Here is a 6,000-nt window from a genome sequence, read left to right as displayed (position 1 = left end):
CAATCACTTCTTAAACCATACAACCCAGAATGAGAAAACACTCAGAAAACCATGACTGAGTTACCTAGAGTACACCCACCTCAGACTGAGTCACAACCCAGTACTGAAACCCAGCATTTTGAGTGCGGAGAGTGGAGTCAGATCGAGACTGATGAAGAACCCATGGAAATCAGTTATATTTCCTTCTCGGTTTACTACGCCCAAGAAATGGGGCTTATATTTTATGTGAGTATTCTTGTGAATGGCTAGTGGATAAAGTCCATCCGTAATTAAACATGATCTTGTTTATCTTTCTCAAATTATTACGAACAAACAAGTAGCAATTTGTTGGTTCCACAGGAATACCAAGGTGTGCTCAGCAGTTAAACTCACTGCAAAATATCAGGAGAACCAGGAAGCGTTGATCAAAGTAGGGGCACTCCAGAATCTTCCTGAAGACCTCATTTTGGGTACTGATAATCCTTATTTTCTAGACTTGTTACATAAGAAAGTGCAAAGAAGAACAGTCCCTGAGAAACCAAACCTTATATAAGGAAAGGATAATAAAACATTGTCTTGTTCAGATGGGAGGTCTGGGGATGTGCTTTTAACACCAGAACTATGGATCCTCAATTGTAATTTCAAACTAGTGCAGATGAATGATGCCTCTTTGCGTAACACTTGGCAAGAGGCCAGGGATGGAAATAATAAAATCTCACTCTCCTATCCTTGGTTTGTCGTTAATAAGGGCTTATTTTATAGAATAGCTAAAGATGAGGAGGAGCCACAATTATTAGTCCCTTATGATTTTAGAGAAAAAGTCCTATTTTACGGCCATTCCCACTTGATGGCCAGACATGTAGGCATGGGGAAAACAGCCAAACCATACTAAAAAACTTCTTTTGGCCTGGCATTTATGCACAGATCTTAAAGAGTTCCCCTATAATCCATGCTTATCATAGTTAAGCCTGTTTACAGAGTAAGAATAGACTTGGTTGATCCCCTTCCTAAATCAGCAAGCAAGGGGTCATCAATACGTCCTTGTCCTAGTGAACTATTCGATGAGATACCCAGAGGCCATACCTTTAAGATCTACCACCTCTAGAATCATTGCCCAACATCTCAAGGTGTTCTTACGTATGGGTTTCCCTAGAGAAATCCTTACTGATCAGGGCACGCTTTTTGTATCCAGATTTATGAATCAGGTGTGTCATCAGCTTAAATTAAACATCTAATCACCTCTGTATATCATCCACAGATAGATGGTCTAGTGGAGGGATACAATGGAAATCTAAAGTTGATCCTAAAGAAAATGTTGTCCAGAGACGGTATGGATTGGGACTGGCTCTTGTCCCTAGCCCTATTTGTCCTTCGTGCCCAGGTTTGAGGGTATCTCCATTCGAGCTCCTTTTTCATAGATAACCCAGAACTCTTTTAGAAATACCAAAGGAAGTCTGGGAAAAAGACAGTAAATAAGAGGCAGGAGATCTACTAGAGTGTACTTCCCAACTAATGGCCTGGTTGGGCAAATTAAGAGACCTTGCCCATAGTAATTTAGAAAGGTCCCAACAAAAACAATCCCATGACAGGGGAAAGATTTGGCAAGAATATCAAGTGGGGGACTGGGATTAGTGCTATTACTGTGAAACCCCTATACAATGGAAAAAGGGTGGCAGGGACCCAATAAAATAATAGAAAAGTTAGGTATGGTGTCCTATAAATTACAGATAACCCAACAGCGTCAAACAATATATCACATCAATCTGTTAAAAAAAATAGTTGGGGCGCCGCCTAAAACCGTCCATACGACTCTCCCTCCACGGATTCAAGAGTCCAGTATTGATGGCACTTACCTTAATGAGGACCTTCCTGATTATAAGAAGGAAAACTTGAAACAAACCTTAGCAGCCTTCTCAGCTACATTCTCAGATTGGCCCGGTAGGGCAAGTCTGGCTGTTCTACATATTATTACACCAGAAGGGGTGGTCATAAATCAATATCCTTATTGTGTCCCTGAGGCTCGGATAGTAGCATTGCAAAAGGAAGTCAAGCAAATGAGGACATGGGAGTCATCATTCCTTCCACCAGCAACTGGTGTTCCCCCACTGTTCTGATCAAAACCACATGGGAGTATCAGATTCTGTATACACATAAGAGATGTAAATAAAATAAAATTTCAAAGTTACATAACTATCCCCTCCCTAAAATAGATTAATTAGCTCGAAAACTTGGGGAGACTCAATTCATCTCCATGGTGGATCTAACTAAGGGATATTGGCAGGTATCATTTAACCCAAAAGATCAAGAAAAAAATGCCTTTGTCCCTCGTGATGGGCTATATAATTTTATGGTACTATCTTTTGGATTACATGGGACTCCTGCCACTTTCCAGAGACCTATGAACGCTGTTTTACAAGAACATCAACCCTACTCCTCAGATTATTTAGATGACATTGTCATCTATAGTAAGACCTGAGAGGAAAACCTAAACCAACTAAAAGCTGTGCTTTCAGCATTAGAAAAAGGTCACATACACATTAATGCAAAAAAATAAAAATGTTCGCGTAGAAAACTGAAGTACTTGCCCCCCTGCCCCCCTCAAAGCGCCTTGAGACTCTCAGGGGTGAGTAGCGTGCTTAAAAAAACCCTGATTGATTGATTGATATTTACTGGAAAAGGGGATAATAAAACCATAAGCGGAAAAAGTCAAAGCCATTGTGGACACTTCATTTCCCAAGAATAAGAGAAATGTAAGAGTTTTTTTAGACTTAAAAGGCTATTACTGAAAATGTATCCCACAATATACTCATTTGGCTGCCCCTCTCACTGATCTTCTGAAAAAGACAACTGTCTCTCTTAAAAACTTAGCCATCGAATCCTTATATCGCCCTCACTACACACTCAGTACTCCAGTCACCTGACTGTTGGAAACCTTTTATTTTACAAACTGACAGCCTCTGGATGTCAGTATTGGAGCCGTTTTGTCCCAAAAGAGAAACTACAATATTACCTAGATGGGACCATGCTGCTCCCCTTCTATGGCTCAGTGGGAACAGAGGTAACAACCCCAGTATCCCGAAATTTCATTTTTTTTTGTTTTATGTAGGCGAACTCCATAAAGATAGTAGGTATCAGAGCGCGTGGAATGGAACACATTCATATTTGGTAGGCAGAGATTAAGTGAATTGCCCAGAATCACAGAAGTTGAGTGTCTTTGCCAAGGCTCGAACCCAGTTCCCCAGCTTCGAGGGCGACAGCTCTAGCCGTAAGGCTACATCTTCTAACAGTCAATACACCCATACTGGTTTGAGACCAAAGGGGCAACGACCAAGGCAATGTAGATTGTTTGTGATAATTTCCTAGTTTCCCAGATCAGGAAATTCTGAGGGGGCAGATTTGTCAGGAATACGATAAATCACCGACTGTTATATATTGGCCCTCCTCCTCCTCTAAGATTAAAAATACCACTGATGTATGTTTTTTGTGACTGAGGGCGATAGGGACTCCTTTAAAGATTCCTTTTCCTGCGGTCAGGGGGCAGGGTCGGCAGACGAAGTCACGAACACGAGTGAAGTAAAAATGGATCAGAGCAAGGAAGCGGATGTTTTCTCTTCTTTAGAAGGCGATATCGACTGCAGGTCGGAAGGAAACCGGAGTACCACGGTAGAGGACCTGAACGGCTGAAAGAACATACGGAACTCCCACCAGGACAAACAAGGTGGATGAAGCCCCGAAGAACGAAGTCGCAGCTCCGAAGCCAGTGAAGGAAAGGAAACGCCGTCGGGTGGAAGTGCAGCCCCGCCACGCTCCTGGCTGAGTGTTGCTTTCGCAGGTGAGTGAACGCTTGCGGGTTTTGGGATGGTTAGCAAAAGGGAGTGGGAAAGCTCTGTAGAGGGGTTTTGTATCTTTCCCTGGAATCTTGTTTTCTAAGTCCGCACGGCGAAACAGAGTGCACTGTAAACACTCGTTCTGGGGTTCTGAGGAATGGAGAGAGTTCTTGACACCAATAAACGTGCACAGTCACGCGGGTGTATGGTGTCGGTCACACGTTTTTGAGTACTTAATTAGTTACCTGTGGGATTTTTTTTTCCTTTTCTTGGGAAACCAGCGAGCATCTCCCTTCCTGTGTTCGCCAGAGGCATGCTAAGGAACGCTCCACTCTACGGAATGGAGTAAATAAGATCCCGCGTATCACAAAATCCCTCTGCTTCTTGATTGTATATAATAAAGAAAGGAACCCTCTCACTAAAAAGAAGTCTCTGAAGCATTATATCGAGTAGAATCCTCCTCACACGTACATAAAGCCAACCCTGCCTCTCAAGGCCAAAGGCCATGTGCGGTGGGTGGTTGGCCACAGGGCCTGGCATGCAGCCAGGCCATGCTTCCAACCCATTAGTGTAGCCCCCTTCCCTAAAACACTCCCGGCCATGGGGACCACATCACTCAGAAGGGGGAGGGCATCACAGCCCCTCTCCCAGAGCCAATACTGGCCCCAGGGGCTCCATCCCTGGGGCCATTTTTTTTGGAAAGTTGAGGGTCGTGCGCAGTAACCCTACTCAAGCCCATATTAACCCTGGGGAACCTTTCGCCCGGGGCCTGAGGTGCTTTTAGGTGGGTACCCCAGTGCCCACCCGGAGCACCACCGAAGAATATATTGGGAGCTGCAGGGGAGACCCAGAGCCTCCGCAGCCTCTGTCAGTTCCCTGCATGTACCCATCCTGGGTGCTATGAGACCCTGCATTGCTTCCATCTGGCAGGAGCAGCTATTTTTATTTGCTCCTGCTTGGTGGGAGGAATTTGACTTTCCCTGCCCACAAGAACATTGTCAGGGAGAAAAAAATCCTGCTTCCGCGTTCCCGCGAGCAGGGATGGCATGTCTTCTCACACCAGGTGGGAGCTGTAAAAATGTTCCCGCTAGGTGGGAGCAGACATGTATTTCCCTGCCCATGTTCTTGCGAGCAGTCAAATTAATGTGTCCCCGGGGTAGGTTTCCCAGGAAATAGTAATCGAACCTCTCCCTGGGCATGGGGTCACCAGGGCCTATTGAGGCTTGAGGTGGGGGGATGCCCCCCCCCTTTTTTGAAAATTTGGCCCCAGGGAGGTGGTCCCTGGGGCATTTTGAGGTTCAGGGAGGAGGGCCACAAGCCCATTCCCTTTTATTGCATTATGTGCCCAGAGGGATGGGGTCCCAGGGGTCTATCGAGGCTCAGAGAAGCAGGCTGCACACACCTCTTCCTTTACTATTTGTGTTGGCCACAGGGAATGGGGTTCTAGATGCTTGGCGAGTGAAGCCAGGAGCACTTCTCTACTAAATAATGTTCTTCACCACTCAACAGGCCCTGGGCCACCAGTGTGGGGGGGGGGGGGGGCTCATAGTAGCACAAGAGTCCACACTTTTTTTGTTGAATTTTCACAAATGCTCTATAAATTTGCAGAATAAAAAATAATAATAATTTGGGGCCCAAGCTGGGGCATAAAAGGGCAGGGTATGTATACCCTGCCTCCCCTCCCACCCCACCAGGCCTAGGGGGTCAGGGTATATCTAATCTGCCACCTAGTGTCTTTTTAAACCCTTTTCTCAGGACTTGGGCCTGAGTCCTAAGATGGCTGGCGCCACATCCTTGCTGATGTGGTGGCTGCCAAAGCATGAGATCTGTCAGCTCCATGGGCCCTCTGCAGTGTGATATAAATGCTTTTTTTTGCCTTATTTGCTCTAAACTTAGTGCACACATTTACATCAAATCACACAAGCACTCTTTCTGGATCTAGATCTATCTTTCTGAAATATTTGGTATAAATCATAGTCATTTGTGCTGTAGCTGTGTCTAAAGTTCCTATGAAAAATGAATGTGGAAATCATGTTTTGGCAACCCTCCACCCGTTTTTTTAGCCCCCGCCACAAACACAGCTACAGCCCAAAAGACTGAATGGATTTACACAAGATTTGGTTGAAGGCGCTAGATCTTAATCCAGAAAGTGTGCTTTTTGTGATTTGGTGTAAATCTGTGCAGTGAAATTAAG

The 6,000-nt window shown here is 44.9% G+C and overlaps 1 protein-coding gene across 1 annotated transcript in view; it reads left to right on the top strand.

Annotated features, from left to right (window-relative positions):
* Positions 1–3,630: 3,630 nt before the first annotated feature.
* The window catches only part of LOC146867275 (uncharacterized), a 161,507-nt gene continuing 159,137 nt past the window's right edge, over positions 3,631–6,000 (top strand). Inside the window, exon 1 of the mRNA XM_085614880.1 lies at positions 3,631–3,811. The gene's annotated coding sequence lies outside the window, so the exon portion shown is untranslated. The remainder of the gene's footprint in view (positions 3,812–6,000) is intronic.

The sequence above is a fragment of the Triturus cristatus genome, chromosome 1_2, assembly GCF_964204655.1.
Source record: "Triturus cristatus chromosome 1_2, aTriCri1.1, whole genome shotgun sequence".
Lineage (NCBI taxonomy): Eukaryota > Metazoa > Chordata > Amphibia > Caudata > Salamandridae > Triturus > Triturus cristatus.
The sequence above is the reverse complement of the archived record's forward strand: the minus strand, read 5'-3'. Positions and strand labels throughout refer to the sequence as shown.